General features: G+C 49.0%; 1 protein-coding gene across 3 annotated transcripts in view; it reads right to left on the bottom strand.

The window, feature by feature from the left end:
* The window catches only part of ARHGEF9 (Cdc42 guanine nucleotide exchange factor 9), a 164,956-nt gene that overhangs the window by 137,816 nt on the left and 1,843 nt on the right, over positions 1-25,297 (bottom strand). The window lies entirely within an intron of this gene.

Genomic DNA, 25,297 nt, shown 5'->3' with positions numbered 1-25,297 from the left:
TTTTATAACTGTGACGTGCACATGCAGCAGGAGCACACACACCTGCCAGGGCCAGTGAGCAGGGACAGGACCATCCCTTCCCTGCAATCAGAGCCTGGATTGCACTCAGGGAACAAACCCCAACCTCTGCAAGCCATTCCCACCCTCACTTCCCTGTCTCTGATCTGCCCCTTAGCATCCCAACACAATGGCACAGGAGCTTTATGACAACACAAGCTGGCAAATCCTGCATAAATACCCTGCCAGAACTCTGACTTTTAGCACCAAGCCTTGACTAAAAGCATCTCAGGACCTGCTTGTGTGCAGCAGAACAAAGCCAGCCTGTTCCATGACTCTCTGTACCTGGCTGGGGCTGGCATGGGATGTGCCTCCCAAACAGCATTGCCAGGATTAAACACAGTGCTCAATAATTTTAATCCTTCTCCTGCTGCCACTTCCACAAGCACAGATTTCAATGGCTCCCCACACCAAGAGCTTGTGAGGGTTTTCAGAGCCCACTGCACTGAGCAGCCAGCAGTTCACCTGGAAACCAGGACATGCAATCGGATTCTTGTTTTCCCAGCTTCTAAGAAATAGATGGAGGAGCTAATATTAGCTCTTCCAGGAATAGTTAGGCGGCTAAAAAGAGAACAAAGGTGATAAAACAGCCTGTCTGGGCAGCTGCAGGTTTTATTCCTCCAGCCTGTCTGTTGTTGGCTTCAAGAGCCTTTGGCTGGCCCTTGCTGGAGGGCCTGGGCAGAGCCCTTGGGTCAGCCTGTGACACCCACAGCAGTGATGCACATCAGCCAAAGCTGATACACTGCTGGCTTTGGGCCTTCTCCAAATTAGATAAGGAAGGAAGAACCTCTGGCCAGCTCCAGTGGCTCTTCCTCACTCACCTCCTTCCTGACCACAGAGCTCTGCAGGCCAGGTGGGGAGCAGTGGGGTGGAACTCTCTGTGTTCCCTCACTGCAAACCCCCAGAGGGTTCAGGAACTGAATGTGCATTTGCAGATGTTCTGCTGCCCAAGGAGACAAAGGTGGGCTTGAGCCAGAGCCCAGCAGCCCCCAGTGCTGCAGTGGGACCCTGAGCTCCAGGGTCATCTCTGGGCTACCAGGGGGGTTTGGCTCCTTCCATCCCCTTTTCCATATTTCTGCTCCCACCACACAGTCCTGAACATGGGACCCCTGGGATGAAATTACTGCTACCTTTTCTGTACAGCCATTTCTTTAATTTTTAAACTATAAATCACCTGATGGTTCAGTGTTCACTCTTGGTTCACCTTGGCCAGGAGAGGGAAAGACCCAAACTCCACAACAAATGGAAATGAAGTGGGTCAACTCCTGCTATGCAAAAGCCCTGCTACAACTAGGTTAGAACATCAAAAACCACGAGTTAAATTTCCTCCTGGATGCTTCATTTTCAAGAAGCTGGATAACAGTAGGGAACTGCATAATTGCATAATTTGGTTCCATTCTCATGACTGCATTCTGCCTTTTTGGGCTGCCACCAGGTCTGGCTTTAATGCTTTGCAAATTACACAGAAATAGTCATAAAGTGTACTGAACTACTAAAGGACTTTATTTCCCTTTTTCTCAGAAACAAAAGTTGGACTTGATGAACCTGGAGGCTTTTTCTAACCTGAATGATTCCATGAAAGGCTTGACACATTGTGGCCCTATTAAGCCCATCTTGAATGTGCCTGCTTGGATGACTGTAATTACAGGAATTTAGGAGGGGGCTTTGTTTCACCAGCTAAAAAAACCAGGGAGCTAGAGGAAATGGAAAATGAAAGACCACTAGACACAAAGAAGTTTTCCAGGAACCACATGAAGGAGTGTGAGGAACTGCTGTTTGTGGAAAGGGATGATGTTAACAATGACAAAAACAGTCATTAACTAAAGGACCTCCAACAGGGGCACAAGGAAGATTTGGGGATCCCATTAGATGGGAGGTGTGCTCTTGGCTTGGCACCCAGGCAAGATCTGTCCCCTTGTCTGCAGAGCCCTGCTCTATACCATACCCATGGCCATATCCTATATCCGTGGCCATACCCTATATCCTTAGCCTATATCCTATAGCCATATTCTGTATCCATGGCCATACCCTATATCCATGGCCCTACTCCATCCTATATCCATGGCCCTGCTGTGTCCTATATCCCTAGACATACCCTATATCCATGGCAATATCCTATATCCATGGCCATATCCTGTATCCGTGGCTATATCCTATATCCATGGCCATACCCTATATCCTTAGCCTATATCTTTAACCTATATCCTATAGCCATACTCTGTATCCATGGCCTTGCTCTATCCTATATCCATGGCCATATCCTATATGCATGGCCCTGCTCTATCCTATATCCATGGCCACATCCTATTTTCATGGCTATACCCTATATCCATGGCCACACCCTATATCCATGGCCATATCCTATATCCATGGCCATATCCTGTATCCATGGCCATACCCTATATCCATGGCCATATCCTATATCCATGCACAGGAAGTCAGGAGAGGAAGTTCTATCACACTGTGAGCAAGGTGGGCTCACTCCACAGCACATTCTGAATTTGTCAGTGCTGTGTCCCTCATTCTCCCAAAAGCAGCCAAGGAAGGCAACATCCCGGAGCAGAATGTGGATATCACCCCCCAAAACCCCCCAGGAAGCAGAGCAGCAGCTCCCAGTGCTTCAGGATTTGTTTATGGAGAGTAACAGCACACCAGCTCTGGGATGCTGCCCTGAGCTCATCCCCAGGAACAGCAGAGGCTGCACAGGCAATGCTGGCATTTGGGGAAAGGCAGCACAAGCCTGGTTTCACTCATTTCTGTATCCCTGCAAACTGCACCATTCTGAAGTGGAAGGATGTGGATTTTCCCAGATGGGCCCCAAAATTCAAAATCCATCCCCTGGCCCAATTCCTGCATAACCCTCCCATGCAGACAGGGAGCATCTGCCTGCACAGGTCTGGGAGCTAATCACTATTACACAAGAAAGGAGCTTTTGGGGTGGATTTTTCCCTTGCTGATTTGGACAGCTGAGAGCAATAACAGCTTGTCACTGCTGCATTCTGCCTGCAATGGGAGCAGGCCTGGGAATCCCACAAGAGATGCGTGGATGTGATCCTGTGATGAGTGTCTGATTTGGATCAGCAATCAGCAAGGTACCTCAGTGCCCTGGTGCACATCACTCCTCCCAACAACTCTCTGCATCTATCAGCAGCATCTGCTGCTAATAAATAAGGAGAAGCCAAGCTATCAGCTCGCTGCTATTTTTGGATGAGAAGCTTGTTTTGAAAGCAGAGGAAATTTCCAGCCTTCACAAAGGCCTTTCACCTTCTTTATGTGGGAAACTACCTGCTGCACATTCCCACCAGGCATGCACTCACATACAGAGTCTTTAAATTACCTGAAATGCTATTAGCTTCATTTCCAAATCAGAAGCTGCCAGAGAGAGAAAAGAGGTTCTAAATTAACATTAGCCACAAGTGGGACATAAACCCCACTCAGTGCTGCCAAGCTGGTGAGAGACAGATGAGCCATCAGCTGCTGGTGCAGAAGGGCACTGAGAAGGGAAGGAAAATCCCTTTTCCCATGCCACTGGAGCTGGGGGAGTGAAGCCACACACTCTGGGATGTGGGCAACAAGAGTCTGCTCAGCCTCTGCCCTGCCAGTCCTGTGGAAACCCTGAGCTCAGATAACAAGCAGCACTGAGGGTCAAAAAATCTGATATCTCCTGTCTTTATGGACAGATTTGCAAGAAAATAGGGAGCTCTCTTACCCCTGCAAGGTGCTCCACAGCCCAATGCCAAACCAGCATTCTGCCACACTCCTTGGGGTTAAAAAATAATAGTGGCACACTCCTCAGGGTCCAAAAATAATAGTGGCTGCAGACTGGAGCTGATGGCAGGCAGAGGGATCTCTCCTGTGATGAACACAGCACCTTGCCTTGTGGTACATCTAGTCCTGACACTTTTGTCTGACTAATCCATAAAAGATATCAAGGGCCTCAAGCAAACCCACAGATCTTCAGTAATTCTCTGCCTCGCAATCGAAATCTCAGTCTGGTTATTTGAGTCTGTCTCCAGCACAGGGTGCTCCCAGCAGAGCTCTGCCAGCACCTGACTCTGCCTGGGGATCTCAGGCTATGACAGGTTTTGAAGCCTGGCTCAAGTCATGGATCCCCTAAAACTCCTGTATTTCCCAAGTGCTAATTTTTAATTCCTTTCTCCCAAGTGCCCCCAGCCTGCATGAACCAGATGTGAACAAACCCGAGGCAGGGAAGCACAGGACTGTGACACGTGAGCCAAACCAGCACAACAACTCCAGCCCAAAGGCCACTGTGGAGAAAGAACCCCAAACTAACATATTCCTTTTATTTCCACTCCAAACAAAGATGCAATTTCCCCCCTCAGTGTTATAATTTGGGGTAGGTGCTGAGGGCTGACTCAGGACTTGGGAATGCTCCAGGCTGGCAGTGCTGCAGGGATGGGGAAACCACCATGAAATGTCCTTTTCCTCAACTCTGCAGAGTATTCCTGCAACCAGAGAACTGCAGAGCTGCAAGGAACCATCCCACAGGGGTCTCCAGTGACATTTTGCTGCTCCCCCTCACCCAAACTCTCCCACCCATCCCAGTGTCCCCCTTTCCCTCCCTCCTGCTGCCTTTGCCGCAGGGAGCACAATCCGGAGCCGTGAATATCCACCCTGAATATCCACCCTGAATATTCACCCTATTGCAAAGCCGTGCAGGCTGCGATTAGGGACTGAAGCCTGCGTCACTGGATCTGCACATCAAAGCCCTGGCAGCCACAGCATCCGCGGGGATGGGGAGGGAAGGAGCACAGCAGAGGTGACACCGGCTCTGCTTTGGCGTAGGGGGAGCTCCCCACTGAGAATTTTGTCAGACTGTATTTAAAGATCTGGGATGCTGCAGTTCCTCCAAGCTTCCAGAATTCCTGCTCAGCACAAAACTGGCTCCAGCAGCCCTCCTCCCTCTCCCTGCTCAGTATCCAAAGTGTCAGCCTGAGACGGATGTCAGGCTGAAATCTGCTGGCAGAAGTGGCTGGTTTTGCAGTTTTGTTTTTCCACTTAATTCTGTGTTATCCACAGCAACGTGAATATTCCGATAGCTCAGATAACAGGAAGGGATGCCTCCAGTCTGTGCTGAAAGGGGACTGTCAGAAAAGAGAAGCCCAGCTCTTTCAAATGCCCTGAGATGCTCAGATCTTGTCTGCTTTTCCTCAACAGCCAAGTGCCTTTTCCCCTGGCCCTGCTTCCCACTCCTTTGATATGATCACCAAAATAAATAAATAACTTGGTCTTTGGGTACTAATTTCACCAGCAGACACTCTCTGAACAACCCTTGCAGTCACTTTATGCAGAAAAGGTGCTGGAGTTGTCCCTTCCCTGATCCAGCTCCCATTGCCAGAGGTATGCAGCTGTTAGTTTAATTTTCTTCAGATCTTTCCAGCTGCTGGACTGCTCCACAATAGCCATGGCTGAGCAGACAGCTCAATTCCAGGTGGCTCACCTCATGCTATCCAGCCAAATTAGCTTGTAGAGCCCCAACAAATTTCCACGGAGGGGAGCACAGGGCAACAGATCACTCCAAGATGAATTTAAGCTGCCCATTATTTAGACTCACTTCTCTTGGTTATTGTTCAGAGACCCCTCCAAGGCAGCACAGAGAGTACAGTTCATCAACCAGAGCCTGAAATGATGCACCTGAGGCACCAGTTCCTGGAGCCTGGCAGATTTCCAGGGCTTGAGGGCTGCCCAGCAAAGCTCAGCTTCAGGAGAGAGAGGGAGGGAATGCTGGGGTGACAGAGAAGGGTAAAGTTCTAGGCTGTGACCTCTCTTTGAGCCAATACCCCAAGTGCCAAGTGTGTTATCTCCTCATTCTCAGTTCGGTTATCCAGGAGTGCCCTGAATCCCTGGGTGAAGAACCCCTCTATCCAGGTATCCATGAGGAGCCCATCTTCCTTCTGTGCAAACACTGAGGTGCTGCAACTCCATGCTGAACAACCCATCCCACCTTCCTCAGAGCCTTGCAGGACCATCTCACCACCCATCCTGCTGGATTTGGTGCCATGGGGAGCTGCAGAGGTGATGGGGCTGCCCTGCCCTGCCTGAGCTGCCAGGAGCACAACTCCAGCCCCCAAATTCCACTGAAAGCCTTCCCATCGTGTGCTGACCATTGGATTCCTTACACAAGCAAGCAGCACAAGGTGAGCTGCAGTTGATGCTGCCTAAACCAAGGGCCAGATTTCCCTTTGGGAGAATCCTCCTGCTCCAGGGATTGATATTTATTCTTTAATGAACACACAACTCCAGGTATTCATGTGGACACGGAATCAGGGATCAGAGGAGGGGTGTGCACATACCTTAATCAGCACTTCAGTCTGTTTTCTAACATTTTGTAGATTTTTCCAATCCTTTTCACAGCTCCAACAAAGAATAACCCATTAGCTGAACTCAAAAATAAATCCCAACAGCTTCAAGCTATAAATAACCAAGTCAGACATGCAGGATTCTGTAAACTCCTATTTTCACCCTCCAAGAAAACAGGAAAGGCAAGGAGAAAGGGTGGAGTTAGAGCCTTTTTTTTTAACAGCATATTGCTGTAACAACAGATAAGAGATCTACACAAATCCTGTGCAGGGTCAGGATCCCAAACCCCACATTGGGAAGGCCTGGAATGGTGTCTGACACAGGAAGGTTGGAACTCCAGGCTGGCAGCAGGAAAGCCACAGCACACAGATTTCCTCAAGCCTCTTTTCCAGACCTGGAAGGAGCTGTGGAAGTGCAGAGTGCTGTGAGTGGAGCAATGGCAGAGAGGGGAATAAAGAAGAAATTCAAGAAAATCCAGCACTGCAACACTGCCACGATCACCCCGCTCCCCACTTTGCCAAACCTGCAGAAATAGGGGATTATTTCCCCACCTGAACAATTCCCTCATTCCCACCATGCTGGCACAACCCAGGAACCAGTGACTGAAGCCACACCACTCCAGCCCCTCAGGAAGAGGCCATGGAGTCCCTGGAGGGTGTTTGGGGACCCTCCTCACAAGAAAATATCTCCATGAATGTCTTAGGCTGGAAATGGGCCTGTGTATTCAATTCCTAGCTGATGGGGCACTTATCTTCTGTCCATGGGCAGTTTTCTTTATCTCTCCCACAGCCAACCCTCCCTGCAGGAGATCTCTGCTGTCCATGGCCACCGAGTGTCCCTGCAGGGCTCATCCAATCCCAGCATCCCATGGGGAGATGCTCCGCCCAGGGGAAGAGCCAAGCATTCCTCCCTGGATCCAATCTGAGCCTGGCACAGCACAGCAGCCTCTGCCCCCTGCATTCCCAGAGGAGCAGCTTTCTGCTGCCCTGCATGGCCAGAGGGAGCCCAGGCCCATCTGCAGCAGCCCTGGAGCTGCAGAGGAAAACTCCCCCCTTGTGCAGGATCCCTGCTGCAGCAGAGCCACAGCTGGCACTGCAGGAGGGCTGAGCCCCCAGGGGATGGGGCTGGGACACCGCCCTGGCACACAGGGGACAGGGACTGCTCTCACTCTGGCAGTGGGGTCTTGTATTACTACATAGTTTATTTTATTTTTATTTTTTTCCCTAATAAAGAACTGTTATTCCTGTAAAGAACTGTTATTCCTACTCCCATATCTTTGCCTGAGAGCCTCTTAATTTCAAAATTATAATAATTTGTAGGGAGAGGATTTACATTTTCCATTTCAGGGAAGGCTCCTGCCTTCCTGAGCAGACACCTGGCTTTTCAAACCAAGACAATGGACCCATCTGGAGGGCTGGAATTTGCTAATCCTCAGCTCCATGACGCTGCAGGGGATGCTCACACCTCTCCCCACCAAAAGGGCTGCAGAATTCCTGGCCTGGCCCTATGCAGGTCTCCATGATCAGTATATTGTAGGATATCTTAAACACCTCAGCATCTTCCTCCCAATCCACTCCTATCCCTGTTTCTTAATTACAGCTTGCAAACCTAATTTTAAAAATTATGGTTCTCATCACATTCAGGCATAACAGTTTTTGTTTACAAATGGAGCAAAGAAATGGTATAAATTATGCTCAAGAAAACCCTTTGGCATTTTAACAGGCATTGGAAAGAACCAATTTCAGAACAGTGTCTCATAATGGGTGTCTCCATGGATACCTCTTTGTCAGCACCTCATTAGATAAGAGCTGAGATACCTAAGAGTTCTTCTCCTGCATTTCAGAAGGTACCTCAAAAACACTAATTATGCAAATCTCCATCCTCCTAACTGATGGATACTTGGAAGTTCAGCTGACAGAGTGGATCAGCTGAACCCTGGAAGGAAAGGAAACACATTTCATTTAGACTCTTCTTCTTCATGATTGCTGAGGCTTCAATAATTACTGAGGCCACAAAACTGTGTCCCCCACACTTCTCCTTTTCCTCTTAAAAGCAAGAAAACAGAAAGGAGGAGACAAATGGAGATTCCAGGAGCAGCATGAGGAACACCTGTGGTGTTTGAAGCGGGACAGGCTGTGTGGCAGACCCAGCAGGATTCCATGATTTTTGACTGAGCAGTGACTGCACCCACATTGAGTAAATCAAATATTTCTGCTTCATGTGTCAGCAAACACCAGTGGATTTAATTATACCAAAATTGGCTCCCTTGTGACCCATCTTTGTTATTAGTCCTTTACCTGAGGCTGTGTGAGCAGAAATATTTTGAGTTTTTCTAATGACAGCTCCTTGTGTTTCCACATTGGCATGCCAAAGAATCCCCCAGAACTGTGAAAAGCACTTTATTTATTTATTTATCCCTGAATTTATTTATTTATTTAACCCTTTATTTATTTATCCCTGAACTGCAGCCACCTCAGCAGTGCAAGGTGGCAGCTCTAACCCAACACAGTGACCTCTCTGGGCATGAGACAAGGGAAGTTTTCCAATCAGTGACCAGAAGGCAAAAGAAAAAACTTCCTACAGCTTGTTTTAGCTTGTTTTTCATCCCTGAGACCTTCAGCACAGTCCCCCCAGCCCAGGCAGTGCCTTTGGGACGCTGCCATGCAGACACAGGGGTGGCTCTTCACAAGCACAGAAAACACAGAAGCTTTCGTGCTCTGAATGTGCTGAAAACAGATTTTTTTTTTTTTTTTGGTCAGACCTTGAGGCTGGAGCCACAGTCAGGGACCCTAAAGTAAACACTGATGTCCTGCAGCTTGGGGAATGCTCAGAGGAGGTGCAGGCACTGCTCAAATACAGGAAGGAAACACTGCAATTTGCAGAGAGCACTCTGGAGTCTCCAACGCTGTTCATTCCTTAAAGGGCAGACTTATGCAAACCTTCAATTTCGAGCATTTTTTCTCCCAGAAAAAATAATTTTTTTCTCAGAGACCACAGCCTTGTTGTGCATGAGAAAGGAGATGCATCCACTCCTGAAAAGCTTCTTCATGTAAAGAATATTCTGTCAGAGAATGCGGGCTCCCAGCTGTGCTCCCCTCTGCCAAGAGCAGCACACCAGGGCTCCCAGCTCAGCCCAGCACTGAACTGTGGCTCCCTGAAGGTTCAGTGGCACAGCACAGTCACACTGTGGGAGCTGTTTGCAGCTGAGCAGCTCCCTCTCAGCAGGTGTGAGGGAGGTGAGTGGCTGGGGTTAACCAGAGCCAGGTTCTCCAGCTTGAATGTGACCTCACAAATGCCAAGGCTTGAATAAAAAGGCTCATAACTTCCAGAGAGGGCAGGAGTGGAGAGCAGGTAATTCATTTCCTCCAATTCATTTCCACCATGACCTGGAGGAATCCATCAGGCTTTTCTGAGTTTCATTTGCCTCTTGAGCCTCCCAGGAAGGATGGCTCAGAGTCACTGGGGTGAAAGCTCTGTGAGAGCAGCCGTGCCAGGCCCCCTCTGTGGCTCCTTCTGGGAGGTGACATCCCTTCTGTCACAGCACTGCTTCTTATTCTCCATGAATTTCCTCAATGACTGCAGCTTTCAGAATCCATTTCTTAAGACAAAGACCTGCTTGAATATTAATGCTATCAAAAAATAATGGCAGTTGAAAGGATGTCCTTGATCATGTCTAGACAGGACCAGCTATAATGGATTTCTAGGATCAGGGTAGTAGATATAAATAGTTTAATATTACTCAAAGACCTGCAATGTCTCTATGCATTATCCAGAGAGGTGTGATCCTACAGCCCTTCATGAATATCTGCTATATGAAGAGTGAAGGAATTGTTCCCTGTGAAGGTGGGAAGCTGGGATAGAACTCCCAGAGCAGCTGTGGCTGTCCCTGGATCCCTGAAGTGTCCCAGGCCAGGTTGGATGAGGCTTGGAGCACCTGGGACAGTGGGAGGTGTCCCTGCCCAGGGCACAGAGTGGAATCTTTAAGGTCTCTTCCAACCCAAACCACGCTGGGATTCTATGGAAATATCTGGGAGAAAATGCTCAGGGGGTGCTGGGAATTGCTCAGAGTCCACTCCTGCTCTGGTAAAGGCAGTGACAAACACCATCAGAGCCAACAACACAACTGAGGCTCAGTAAACTTTAAAGATGAGGAAATGGCATCCAAAGAATGGAGGCAAAGAGCCCTTCATCCTCAGAGTCAGAGAGGAACCTCAGTGCTCATTCAAGTCAAATCAGTGACCAAGCAAACCAGATGGGAGGTCAGACCTGGTCTGATGCCCATGGCAGTGCTACAGAACCCCCACAGGCAGCAGCAGGTGAATTCCTGACTCTGAACTCCAAAGAATTCTTCTTCCCATCGTGTGACAGCCCAGCCAAGGCATGAGCTGAGCTCCTCCAGCATCTCCCCTAGTGCCAGTGCAGGCTGCTGTGCCCAGAGCCCCTGGGAATGCCCAGTGTAGGAACATGGGCAGCACAGAGCCAAAGGGATTCAGCTCCAGCTGCATCCAAACTTTGTGTGATTGCTGTTCCTTGTGCTGTCTCCCAGGCAGATTTGATTGAGGGTCTCACACAGTGTGACTGCAATCTTGTCCCTGCAGGCCACCCCTCCTTCCCTTGGGAAGGGAGAATGTGACCCCATGAATGAGCCCCAAACTCTCCTCACCAGTGCTCAGAGTGACCCCTGCATCAAGCTCAGAGTGCTAACCCTCCAAATTCCTCTTTCACTGACAAAAAGCCTCCATCAGGAACTGGCAGATCTTTTTGGGAAGGCTCAGCTTGCTTTGAGCCATGGGCCAAAGCAGCACTTGCTCCCCACCAAGGCTTGAGTATCCCAAATGTTCACTGAGCAGCAGCAAAACCAGGGAATCTCACCCAGATCTGCCTGCACAAAACCAGGGAATCTCACCCAGACCAGGCTGCTGAGCCATAAAACCAGGGAATCTCACCCAGATCTGTCTGCACAAAACCAGAAAATCCCATCCAGATCTGGCAGCACAAAACCAGGGAATGTCACCCAGATCTGGCTGCTGAGCACCAAAACCAGGGAACCTCACCCAGATCTGCCTGCTGAGCAACACAACCACTCAGGAGCCCAGGATCCCTTCCTATGCTTCAGGAGGCCCCATTCCCACCACTCACATCCACAGGTTTGTCTCCCCAGGAGCAGCACAGAAATGCCCATCTGGACCAGTAAAAGCAGCAGTGTTGGCTCAAGAAGCATTCCCACTTAGCCAGCATTCAGCAACATGAAGACCACAGCTGGCAAGAAAGAGGAAAAAATGAGAAAGGAAGGAAAAAAAATGAAAGAACAGGAGCAGGTTCATTGATGAGTTAAGGCTGTTTTAGGTATAAGCCTAGGGGAATTAGTTTAACACTTCATTTCAGCTTCTTTTTCCCATTTTCTTTTGCACCAACTTGCATCTCTCTCCTGTCAGACTTTGATGGCTTTATGTAACTGTTTAAAAATTGAACAAGCTTCTTAACTTAGGTTTAGAAGAACACACTTTTCTGCTTCTCTGTCTCAAATGCACATTAAGAATAAAGATTTCTGGAGAAAACAAGACCTTTTCCATGCTCTGACATCAGCCACTGGAGTACACAAAGCCAAGTCCTTGAGGAGTGGATATTTTGTACATTCTGTTCCAGCACAAGCCCGTGCATCTGCAGCCCCAGTGGGTTTTAAAACTGGACAGGAAAACTCATGCCAGAGAAAATGCACAGGTTCCCCATCCCAGCAGCACCCTGCAGTGGGGGAATCCTGGAAAGCAGAAAAGAGGGAATAAACCCAAAACCTTGGCAGGGAAGCACAGCAGCCACAGCCCTGAGTGGCACAAGGGCTTTGCCCCTTTGAGAAACTGATGCTATTGTGAGAATCATTTTTCCTTTTTTATTAACCTTAATACAAGCTGAAAATATTTCTGCTCTGTGTGACTGATGTAAAAGCTTGAGAAGAGCCTTCCTCAAGGCCCAAAAACCAGAGGTAAATAGCCCCCACCCTTTTCTGTGTGTTTGCAGTTCCTAATTACACCCATCTCTAAGCCAGAACTGTATTTGTTGATGCTTCAGTTTGGCAATGCTAATGGAAAAGGCTTTGAGGAAAGCCAGTAAAAATATTCAACATCAAGATTTGTAATTAAAACTCTTTTTTTTTCTCATGTTTTGTCTGTTAGAAAGTGTGTTTGCAGTGTGGGCTCTTGAGGGCAAATGCTGCTACTTGCTGTTTGCACAAGCTCAAAATAACAGAGTGGTGCCACAAGCTCTGCCCAAGCCAACACACAGCATGGACATCTCTCCATGGACTGCAGCAAAACCACAGGGCCAGGCCTGCAAAAGGCACCAGCAAGGAACCAGCCCAGCTCCAGCTATGGGGACAATGGCAAAGTGCTCCTGGTTTGGGGATCTCAGTGTGGGTCAGGCTGGAGAGACCAGAGAGAGCTCTGATCCCACTCCCTGCTCCAGCAGGGCCATCCCAGAGCACAGCACTGCAATGGAATATCCCCCCATGGAGGGAAACTCCAGCAGGGCCATCCCAAACTCCAGCAGGGCCATCCCTGAGCACAGCACTGCACTGGAATATCCCCAGAGAGGGAAACTCCAGCAGGGCCATCCCAAACTCCAGCAGGACCATCCCAGAGCCTCTGGAATATCCCCATCAGGGCCATCCCAGAGGACAGCAATGCTCTGGAATATCCCCAGGGAGAGAAACTCCAGCAGGGCCATCCCAGAGGACAGCAATGCTCTGGAATATCCCCAGGGAGGGAAACTCCAGCAGGGTCATCCCAAACTTCAGCAGGGCCATCCCTGAGCACAGCACTGCACTGGAACATCCCCAGGGAGGGAAACTCTCTGTGCAATCAGGGCTCTGCACAGGGATGAATTTTTTCCTTATCTCCAGGTGGAGCTCACTGGGATCACTCCCTGCCCATTCCTCTGGTGCCACTGCTGGGCCCTGCTCTGAGCCCTCCCTGCACACAGGGACAGACTGATAAAATCCCCTTCTCTTGTCTCTTCCCGAGGCCAGTTCTGCTCCTGGCCATCCTCTGCTCCCAGAGCATCCTGCAGCAGCCTCTTCCTGCTCCTGGAGCATTCCTGGGCTGGGTGGTCCCAGCCAGCAGGGCCAGAGTTCCCTCAAGTCACCCAAAATTCCCCAGGGACACGGCTGCCTTGAGCAGCACAGCCCCAGGACACAAACCAAACCCAAAACCATCTTATACCCAGCAACTCTCAGTGTGAGAGATGGGTGGAGGCCGTGCTGTGCTGCCCCTGGCGGGGATGGCAATGCCCAGGTGCAGCCAAAGTCGGAGTTTTCCTGTATCCCACAGTGAGTCAGCAAAATGACATTAAAAAACAGCCCCATTAAAAAACAACCCCATCTGCTGTTTGTGGGGTTCCAACCCAGCCCTGCTCACACCCTGCCTGCTGCAGGGAGGGCTGGCAAACACCAGAAATGAGCAGCTGAAGAGTCACAGAGTCTGTCAGACACCAGCACGGTGCTGCTTCCCCTCTGCTGCTTTCCTGCCACCTCCCACACCAAGCTCCCACAGAACCCTCAAGGATGCTCACCCCTGACAGGACCCTGCTCCCCTGGGCTCACCCCTGACAGGACCCTGATCTCCTGGGCTCATCCCTGACAGGACCCTGCTCCCCTGGGCTCACCCCTGACAGGACCCTGCTCCTCTGAGCTCAACCTTGCAAGGACCCTGCTCCCCTGGGCTCATTACTGCCAGGACCCTGCTTTCCTTGGCTCACTCCTGACAAGATCCTGATCTCCTGGGCTCATCCCTGACAGGACACTGCTCCCCAGGGCTCACCCCTGACAGGACCCTGCTTCCCTGAGCTCACCCCTGTCAGGACCCTGCTCCCTTGTGCTAATCCCTGACAGGACCTGGCTTCCCTGGGCTCATCCTTGACAGGACCCTGCTTCCCCATGCTCATCCCTGACAGCACCCCAGTTCCTCTTGGTTCAGCCCTGACAGGACCCTGCTTCCCTGGGCTCACCCCTGACAAGACCCTGATGTCCTGGGCTCATCCCTGACAGGACCCTGATCTCCTGGGCTCACCCCTGACAGGACCCTGATCTCCTGGCCTCATCCCTGACAGGACCCTGCTTCCCTGGGCTCATCCCTGCTAGGGTCCTGCTCCCCACCTGGGCACAGGCAGCTGCAAACTGGAGCAAAACGTCCCCCATTCCAGATCAGAGTTGAAAACTGCAAAATGCTGCCCCCAGCCCCCACTCCTGACCCATCCCACACATCCCCTGAGGGATCAGCACCCCTGGCAGAGCTGCCCACACCTGCAGGACACTCCAGAGCCAGGTGGGGCAGCTCCTGTGGCACCCCAGCACTCCCTGGGCACCCCATGAGCAGCGGCCTCCAGCAGCTCTGCTCAGTGCTCTGTGCCAAGGCAGAGTTACCCAACTTCTGACCTACTTCTGCCTTGTGCTTCTCCCCTCCCCGCTCCTGCCCTCAGTCCCCAATTAAATCTGTGTGAGATTTCCTCAATTATCCCCTTCCTGCTAATAGATGTGGAAAGAGGATGCCATAACAATGTATTCCCCTGGCACTGGTTCAAAATACATCTCTGAATTAATGTTGAGGAGTGCAGGATGCAGGAGCACTTTAATTAAACAGAAATGTATAGGAACAGCAGCTAGGTTGAAGAAAGCTGATCTTTTGCTGCCACCACAACACTTCATCTGAGCCATGCAGTGAGAATCCTCGTGCTCCTCTTTAATTGACAGGCCAATAAATCAGCACTAATCTCCCCTCTCTGTGTAGCTGTGCATGCTGATGTTCTGCTATTTTGGAATTCACTGGCACAACCTAAGCAGCAACATGCACAGGAACCCTGCATGGAAAACACTCCAGGCAAACCTTGAAACCTGTAACAAAACTTGGAGGGGGACCTGAGCAATAAAAACCTGTTTTTGGGAATTGTGGCAGGTGTAAAGCTGTATATACACCTTTGGAAAGAGGAGGAGCAGGAACAGAGAATCCCAGCTGAAGCCATTCAGATGTTCTGATAGGCATTTGCAGTTCTGGATGAATACAGAGATAATTTGAACACCATTTCTAATTGAGACAAAAACTGTGTGTGAAGAATAGGGAATGAGCCTGGGAATCACTCTGCCCATTACAGAAGGCATCAAGCCTCTGCTCAACTTTATAGCCCCCTTCTGCCTCATCCCACACAAGTATTGGGAGATAAGGAATTGCAAGTCTTCATAAAAAGGAGGCTTTAATCCAATGGAAGCTACATCTGCACACCTCCAGCTGCATTTTCCATAGCCAAGCTCCTGCTTTATCTCCTCTCCTGGCCCAAAACCATCTCCTAACAGCTTGATAACAAACTGCAATTAACCACATCACTGCAAAGGGAGCTGGGGGTACAGAAGGAAAACACAAGGTTATTTTAAGCCTGGTGGAGAGGAACTTGCAGCACTGTAAAGGAAGCCAGACCCCAGCCCTGCTGCAAACACCCAGAAGACTCCCAGGCAGCAAATCCCTGTACACAGCAAACAGCCACTGGGGTGATCTCGGAATTATTTAGGGCACTGCAGTGCTGGAAGAGGCTGAAATGAGAGGAGCTGAAGACTCAAGCCCAGGCAGCATCTCTGCATGAGATGTGAAGCAGCCCCCAGAGCCCTCTCAGAATCCCAGGGGAACACAGCAGGGACAAGGTTTTCCCCGTGCTGGAGATGCTGAACATAGGAAGGAAACATTTTTAAACTTTCTTTCAGTACTTCTTCATGCTGTGCCTGGGACGTGGATGTTAAAATTACCAACACCTCTGGGACCAGCGTGCCATCTCTCAAACCCTCAGTCCCCTTCATCTGTCAGAAGGGAATAACTCCCATCCCACTGACATTACAAGCAGCAACACTCTGGAAAACACACTTTGCTCTAAACATGAGAGGCTCTGAACAAAAAGCTGCACCTTCCCCTCTTGCCTCCCTCTCTGTTTGCTCTGTGTACACCAAAGGCCTTCATTTCCACCTTACTGCACATGTACTGAAGCTATTTTTGGCCAAGAGTGACGTGGCTTTGTTTGCATAACTGGGTTCCCACCTCATGATCTGCCGCTCTAATAGTTTGCAAAATAATAGCTGGAAAATGTCTGACTCCAAATAAGTGCCTGCAAAGTTCAGTTTGCCTTTATCTTAAGTCCAAAATAAAGGAAAAGAAACAAAAAACCAAAAACACAAAACAGGAAACAAGCCTTCCTGCAGCATCACTTATAAAATGCTTCAGCAAGATGTAATACAAATTATTTAGTGATGACCAGCTGGGATGTGGGGATTTAATTCTGCTCCTGATTTGGATGAGGGTATGAAACCAGAAAAGACAAGCCCAAAGTCACACAGGAAGAAAACCATTTTACACAGTGGGGCCTTAACAATTCACGTCAACCCAAAATATCATCTGCAGGAAATGCAAACTTATCACTGATGGCTAAAAACAAAAGCACAGCTGAAAATAGCAGCATTTCAGATGAGGCAAGTACGTTGGTTGGACTATTCTCAACTGTCAGAACTGAGCTGCAATCACACATCTCTCTTGAGGAATATTTGGTATTTGTCCAGTAGTAAAAATAAAATGTGAGATATCTTAGAAAAGAAAGAGATGGCTCAAATAGAGAATGGATGGAAATAAATCCTGCATACAGAAGGATCCAACTGCTGGTTCTTCTTGTCCAAGTCCCAACTCCTGGCAAAAGAGGAACAAAATCCGTTTCTACGAGAACTTTGTCACTACAAAACACTGTGAAGGTGGGATGAACACTGTCCTAGTCTGCAGAGCCAACTGAGCCAGGGGAATTGGCCATTTTTGTTTTAGCACAGGATGTTTTGGATGTACCAGGTTCTTCCTTCACTCCCAGGATGGTGCTGCCCAAGGAAGAACTCCACATGTGGGCAGGATTATTGCTCAGGTCTGCTTGGGACATCTCCCTTCACTGTCCCCCCCTCATCCCTCAGCCTCAGGCACCCTCCATCCAACATGAACAGGGCTTGAGGCATTTCCCTTCCCACTTCCCAAACTCCCTGGCTCCAGGGAAACCCCAGAGCAATGAAGGTGTGGAGTCCCAAGTGTGGTTATTAATTGTTGTGGTGTTGTGTAGGTCTCAGGACAACCTGAGAGCTGAAAATTGACTCTAAGTTCTTAGAAGGCTTATATTATATTATATTATATTATATTATATTATATTATATTATACATCTAGTATATTATAGTATATTATATTATGTCTAGTATATTATAGTATATTATAATTATATACTAAAATTACACTAAAGAAAGAGAAAGGAGACATCAGAAGGCTAGAAAAGAATGAGCAATAAAAAACTCGTGACTGACCAGTCTTGACACAGCTGGACTGGGATTGGTCATTAAGTAAAAACAATTCACATGGTGGGTAAACAATTTTCCAAATCACATTCTAGAGTAGCAAAACATGGAGAAGCTGAAGCTTCCAAGCTTCTCAGGAGAAACAATCCTGGCAAAGGGATTTTTCAGACAATATTCAGTGACACTCAAGGTCATGGCTCATGAGGGAAGTCACAGGAGCAGCTGAGCCCCTGCAGAGCCCAGCCACAGTGAAGGGCAGGGACAGAGGCTGTGGTGGGGAACAGCTCTCCCTCCTCGTTTCCAGGCAGGAATTTCTCACCTGCACAAATCCCTGAGCTGCCAGGGATGGGAGGAAAGTCCAAGAACATCTTTCTTAGCCTGCTCTGGAAGGCCAGCCTTGTGCTGTGCTGTATTCCAGCAGGAATCACAGTGCAAGCACCAGGCACACACCTGACAGCACACAGGACAGCTGCTCTGATGGCAACAAAACGCCAAACAAATGTGCACAGAGCTCTGCTTTGGTGTCTCAGCCTTCCATGGGGTCACTGTGGGGTGGAAGCTCCCTAGTGCTGAGCCCAGGGCTGTCCTGGGGGATCCCCAGAGCTGCTGGAGCCAGCAGTGGCACACACAGCTCCTGCTCCCAAGGCAAAGGCAATCCCAGCACAGCTGCTGCCAGCACTGCCTGGGCCACTGATGCCTCAGGTTTCACCTTTTCTATTTTTCAGCTTCTGTGCTGCTTCAGTGTGTGGGTCTGGGATTCACATTAGGGGATGGAGAGCTCTGTGCATAGAGCAGGGAGACAAAACAATTCCTGCTCTAACTAGAGACCCAAGGACAGCCAATCCAAATCTCAAGCCCAAAACCACAAACAACAGTAGACCAAAGAGAGAAAAACAAGAAAGATAAAACTTCATGAGCTAGAGCTGTAATTAGACAATTACCTCCAATATGCTCATAGATCAAAACTCATCCAAGTGAGAGACCCCGTGAGTGGTTGTCCATTTTGTGACCATTTTGGTTCACCTTGGGTGTAGCCCTGGCTGGGCTCTTGTGCTACCCAAAGTAGATCTATTGAAGCCTCCTAATAGATCCCTACTCTATTCTTTAACTCTGTCTAGTCTCTGTTCTAAGTTAGCCTTCACAAGGGATCACCAGTCCAGAGCACTCAGCATGGCCATGGCACCCCATGGCATCACTGCCACCAGAAGGCTCCAAACACTTCCATTTACCTTTGTCTCTGTTTTCCTGCTTGCTGGAGGATTTCTCCTGCCTGCAGCCTGTTCAGGTGCCTGGCAGACACCTGCAGTAGGACAGGCCTGGCCCTGCCTGCACTGTGCTGCTCACTACTCAACTCAGTGCCCTCCCAGCACCATGGTGACACTGGTTTGACACAGCCACTGCCACACCTGAGCACCTCAGACCCACCCAGTGCCCCCACAGCACAGCAAGTCCTCTCTAAAACACAGCCAAATCCCTTCCTGACTGCAGTGCGATTCTCCAGGCAAGGTTAAACCCACCTCAAAATGTGTGTCAAGAGGCAGAGCTAAGGAGCAGCCACCATACACAGCACTGGAGTTACTCCTGCTTGTAGTGAAGTCCTTGCACAAGGAGGGGTGGAAAGGGACTCATCCCTCCTGGAGGTGCTTCCTGGGCATCCCACTCCAGCTGCAGCTTGCAGCAATTGTTCTGCTTCCCTGTCTCTCCCCCGCTGACACACAGCATCCCTGGGGACAGCCCTGCAGGGGACACCAGCACAAGGAGTGCCAGCAAGCTGGGACAAAGACAGCACTGGCTGAGCTCAGAGATGTGCAGCAAAAACAGCCTCACCTGGGAAGCAACCTGTGCCCAAGCAGCTCCCCACACTCAGAGGTTAAACCCATTGCTGAGGGCAAGAGTGCTCCAAGGCACTGACAAAAGGCACCCAAAACTGATCCCCACTGGCCACAAGCTCTGTGCTGTGTCTCTGCTGCTGCTGCTGCTGCTTCCCACAGATGCAATCCCTGCAGCCTTCCCTCCCCAGAGGATGCTCCCTGCACGAGCTGCTGCACAGCCTGGCTTGGTCCTGGGTGGGAAATGGGATTTCCCACTGGGAACAGCAGCACTGGGTGGGAAATGGGATTTCCCACTGGGAACAGCAGCACTGGGTGGAAAATGGGATTTCCCACTAGGAACAGCAGCACTGGGTGGAAAATGGGATTTCCCACTGGGAACAGCAGCACTGGGCGGCAAACAGGATTTTTTCCCAGATTTCCCACTGGGAACAGCTGCACTGCAGCCAGATGGTATTCCCTCTCCTTTCCAGTGTAATCCCTGAACCTGGCACAGCAGAGCTGCCATGAAATGTCTGTTCTTGTCCAAAAAAGACGGATCTCTCAGGGTTTTTAGACAACCCTAGATATTAGAGACTGAAAGAGATTTATTAGGGGAATTATTCGGTGGATTCTGTGCAGTCCATGAGGAGATGAAGCTTTCCCTGCCCCACTGAGGAGCTCACTGCAGGCCAGGTGACTGCACTGATATAATACCCAAGGCCCCTCTGCAGCCTCTCATCCTGCTCATTTCATACTCCTCCAAGTACAAGCACAGTGTTGGGTCAATATCCCAGCTCAATTCACGTGTGAAACCCTCCATAAATCTGCAGGACAAAACCAGGGACAAAATTAGACCCTTTATTACTACCTTTGGTACTAGGGACAGCTTGTTACCAAATCCACTTCAGCTTCTTGAATGCCAAGGGCAGAGCAAAAGTCAGAGCAGCTGCAGTTTCCCTGTGAGCCCAAATTTTCAGGTGCCAGCACCTCAGCAGTGTGTGCAGGTGCTCTGGATTTGGGGTTTATGAACACATCCCCTCCAAAGTGCATGAGCAGCTGGGGTGAACAGCAAAGGGGACAGTCCCAGATGTTCCTTCCAGGTCATCAACAGAGCCAAACCAGTGCCCTGGACACTGTGGGATCACAGAGCTGCTCACAGGAGCAGGATGGTGCTCCTGCCTCTCCAGGATCCCAAGGGAATTGCCCTGGGCCATGCCAGGCTGGTGATGCAGTGAGGCACCCAGAGCTCACCTCAGAGTCCAGAGAGCCACACACAACCACTCCCACCATCCCCTGGTGACCTTCTGGGTGTACTCACCCACCCTGCAGCTTCAGCAGCACTTCTGGATGCATCTCAAACCTGAAGCAGAAGCTACAGAAGACATTCTGGAGCTCTGACCTGGGCTTTTACCTGTCCTTCCCAAATTTAGCTCCTTTTCAGGTGACACCAGGGTGGCCTGGAATCAGGAGCACAGCCAGGGCTTAGGAAGCACTACAAAAGCATTTGTTCCAATATTTACTCAGGGATTTTTCATGCTACACCTACCACAGCCTTTAGTTTATTGGGAACACAGTGCACAGGGGAAGGGCAAACCACAGAGTCTATACTGCTGCCAAGCAAAACGTCATTAAGGTTTTAGCAATGCAACACAAATAGAGTTTACATTAAAGCCTCTTTTGTATAAACCATATCCCAGAGTGAAACACAGTGACAGAGCTGAGTAATGAGTTGGAGCAGAGCAATCAAGGTGGAACTACAGAGCAATAGGAAAAAGGAGCCATTCCAAAGTGCTATTTAAAGTTAGGCTGAGAGCTCCATTTGAAGTATAGAAGTGATTATGTACAGTCACCACTGCACACAGTTAATGCCATGTAGGATGCAGTACCTACCACCTGCAGCTGCACAGAGACACCCTGAGGTTCAATGGCACTATAAAAACCATCACCAAGGAGGCTGAGATTCTTCTTAATATAGACCTATACATAACTGCTGAAGGGCTGAGCAGTCTGGAACTTCAAATCTCTCTTGTGCTGCCCAGCACATAAACCCACAACTCAAAGGTGACCATTTGCCATTTCAAACATCTCCTTCCTGCAGGATTCAGAGTCCCTGAAGACCCCCAGCCCTGCTCTGCACAAAACCACAGCACTGCTAAGTGATTTTCTAAATCCCCAGCAGGCCTGCCTATTATTAGTATAGGGATAATACTAATATTATACTATATTATAGTATTTTATATATATTAATATATATATAAAGCAAGGCAAAAATATATATATTATATTATAGTGTATATTATATTATAGTGTATATTACATTATATTACATTATATTACATTATATTATTATAGTATTTTATATATATATAGTATTATACATATTATAATATTATACTATATATATTAGTATGTCAAAGAAGCTCTTCTCATGCAAAGTTTCCAGTCTAGCTAATTAACAGTGGCTTCCTCCAGCAGATAAATTTGGGCTTTAGTCCCTTGCACACAAGTGTGGTGGTGTTCACAGGGGTCCCAGGATGAGGGAAGGGATGAGAATCTTGCTCCATGTTTCAGAAGGCTGATTTATTATTTTATGATTTATATGATATGATATGATATTTATTATATTCTAAAACTACACAAAAATAATAGAGAGAAAAGGATTTCATCAGGAGGCTAGAAAAGAAAGGAATGGAATGATAATAAAATCCTGTGACTGCTCACAGCCTCGACACAGGTGGCTGTCATTGGTCATCAAGTAAAAACAATTCCACATGCTGGGAAAACAATTCTCCAAATCATATTCCAAAGCAGCAAAACATGGAGAAGCTAAAGCTTCTCAGGAGAAAAGATTGTGGCAAAAGGATTTTTCAGAAAATATGTGTGTGACACACAAGTACACAGGGCACGAAGGGAGAGAAGGAGCAGAGGACAGGAATGGCTGCAGTCATCTTTAAAGGCTGGAAATTAAAGACAGAGAGAATGAACACACATGGAGAGGAGGCTTGCAGGGCATGGCAAGGTTGGAAACAGCTCTCAGTTCCAGTTGCTGCTGTGTGCTTTGCAGTGCTCCCCGTGCTTCCCTGGGGAGGAGCCCAGGGCAGGCCCGTTCAGGCGAGAGGATGCGGATGGGCTCGGGGCTGAGCTGCAGCTCACACTCAGCTCTGCCTGCCCACCCAGCTGCCAGACCCAGCACATCACACACAGCTCAGGTGCTGAAAAGGCTGCACTGCTGCAGCCAGGGGTGCAGGGACCCTGCCTGGGCACTCCTCATGCTGACAGATGGGGCTGGATCACAGCACTGCAATACTCTGAAGCTCAATCCCTGTTTCCCCCTCAAATGAGCAAGGCAATTTTGATTTGAGTTTTTCAGAACTTGCAAAAAACACTTATAAATGGCCAAATATATTATATTTAAAAAAAAAACCAAAACTCCATAAAGACTTCAGAGCAGTGCTAACTAGAGCAGCTGAATAGGTTTATCAAGATATAAAGCAGCCCTCCCCAAAATATATGGCTCAGACATACCCTGCCAGCAGAAATACTCAATGTTTAAGATGAGGGAAGAGATATTCAATGAGGATTTGTTTCCCTGGCAGCCCTCCATACATGCACATAAACCTCTTGTAGCACCACACTGATATTTAAACTAATTAGCACCAGGAAAGCCTCAGGACTGTGCTTTTCTCCCAGGGACACAGGGGCTCCAAAATCTGGCTGTGATCACATCTCACTCAGACCCCAGGATGCTGCAGCCCAGGAGCCCCAGCACAGCCGCCTTCCTGCCCAAGTACACAGGAACACAGGGCAGGACACTTGGCAAAGGGAAAAAAATCCCCCCTCTGCCCAAAATGCCCACTCAGCACTATGTGAGAGGATAAAAATAGCAGGCAGGAGAGCTGGCCCTGAATATCAAGCAGCATTCCTACCCAAATCAACTTCCCCTTCACTCTGTTCTCCTGCAGGCTGCACGTTGCCTGAATTTCCTATTCCTCATAAACACAGCCATGGGGATTTAGCTCTGGGGAGCTGCAGACTGGCACATCCACCATCATTGCTCTGGCAACCCCCCAGCAGGCTCTGGAAAGAGCTCCTGACTTCCAGAGGAGAAGGGACAGGCTGGGGGTGGGTTTTGTGAATATTCAACACCTCTGCACAGCAGGCCTGCCTATTATTAGTGTAGGGGATGTCAAAGAAGCTCCTCTTATGCAAAGTTTCCAGTCTAGCTAATTAACAGTGGCTTCCTCCAGAATATAAATTTGGGCTTTAGTCCCTTGTACACAAGTACACAGGGCAGGAAGGGAGGGAAGGAGCAGAGGACAGGAATGGCTGCAGTCATCTTTAAAGGATGGAAATTAAAACTCTCAGGTAAGAGAGAGAATTAATACACGTTGAGAGGAGGCTTCCTGTTTCAGGAAGGGCTGAATCTCCCTTCTTTTAAAAAAAGACTGGATGTGGCACTCAGTGCCATGGTTTAGTTGAGGTGGTGTTAGGGCATGGGTTGGACTCCATGATCTTAAAGGATTTTCCAACCTGGTGGTTCTGTGATTCCTCCTGGAGCACATCCCCAGAGCACCTGTCTGGAAAAGGCTGGGATGACTTTGACTGGGAGCCAACAAGAAGCAAAGATTCCCTCACAAGGGCAGCAGAGGCCAGAGATTTGGGTCAGGGTGGGACTGTCACCCTCTGCCATCCAGACCATCACACATCTCCCAGCACTGCTCTGGGGCTGCAGAAAGGAACTCACTGCTCCCCTTGCTCCAAGGACCAGCCACATCCCAGCTGGCAGGACCTGCCTGAGGGTAAATCAGAGGCAGGACTGATGCTCAGGTCCTGCCAGGGCAGCCTTTGAGGGCACTCTGATCTCTGCTGCAGCAAAGTCTGCACTTCAGGGCATCTTCAGTCTCCTGCAAGTTGGTCCTGACTGTGCCAAACAAATGCTCTAAGGGACCTAAGTGCTAAACCAAAACGCTATGCACATAAACTGCTTCAACACAGAGTTCTCTCCAGGCTGAAGAGTGTACTCTGGAAAAAATAAAGACTGAAAACTTTTGGAAGTCTGACCTTATTTATTTTTACTTGCTTCTTAAATTAGGAGAGAAATAAAAAAAAATATTGTATGGCTCCATATGTACCACCCTCCAGTGGTTCAGTTTCTTATTCCCACCTCCAAAGTGGAACAATAACCTTATCTACTCCATAAAAAACTTCTCCAACTTGTGCCCAGATTTCAGACACTCTTTCTTGGAAGGATAAATCCCTGCTTTCTGCACTGCTCTGCCACCTCACTGGGGTCAGCTGTCAATGACAGCACCTCACCAGAGACACCCAGGCCCACAAATCTCACCCCAAATTTATCCATCTTGCCAGAGCAGAACTTCTTTCTGGCCAAGAGGTGATGTGCAGCCCTGCAGATCTTCACTGAGCTTGGGGCAGAGGTGACAGCTGAGTTTTCCAGCACTGCTGTTGTGAGCCACATTTGTGTATCCTGCTCCTGCAGCACTTGCACAGCACCTCTGATTTATAAACCAAAGTTTTCAGAGCTTCCTGCTTGCCACGATTTAAAAACAAGCTGGACAGACCTCCCCAAAGCCAATTCTCTGCCTCAGGGGAGCACATGGCATGGCCATGTCTGAGCCAAAGAGCACCCACAAATCTCTGGGGCCATGAGCTGCTCACTTCCCTTTCCAGCTCCACATCCCTCCCACTATTACCGCAGCAGAAGCAGTTTCTTTGCCAACCTTTCCCAAACTTCAGCAGGGTGTT

Source organism: Melozone crissalis, unplaced genomic scaffold (genome assembly GCF_028551555.1).
Source record: "Melozone crissalis strain CALT ecotype California unplaced genomic scaffold, PUWL_Pcris_2 ptg000068l_1, whole genome shotgun sequence".
NCBI lineage: Eukaryota > Metazoa > Chordata > Aves > Passeriformes > Passerellidae > Melozone > Melozone crissalis.
This window is presented reverse-complemented; position numbering and strand designations above follow the sequence as displayed.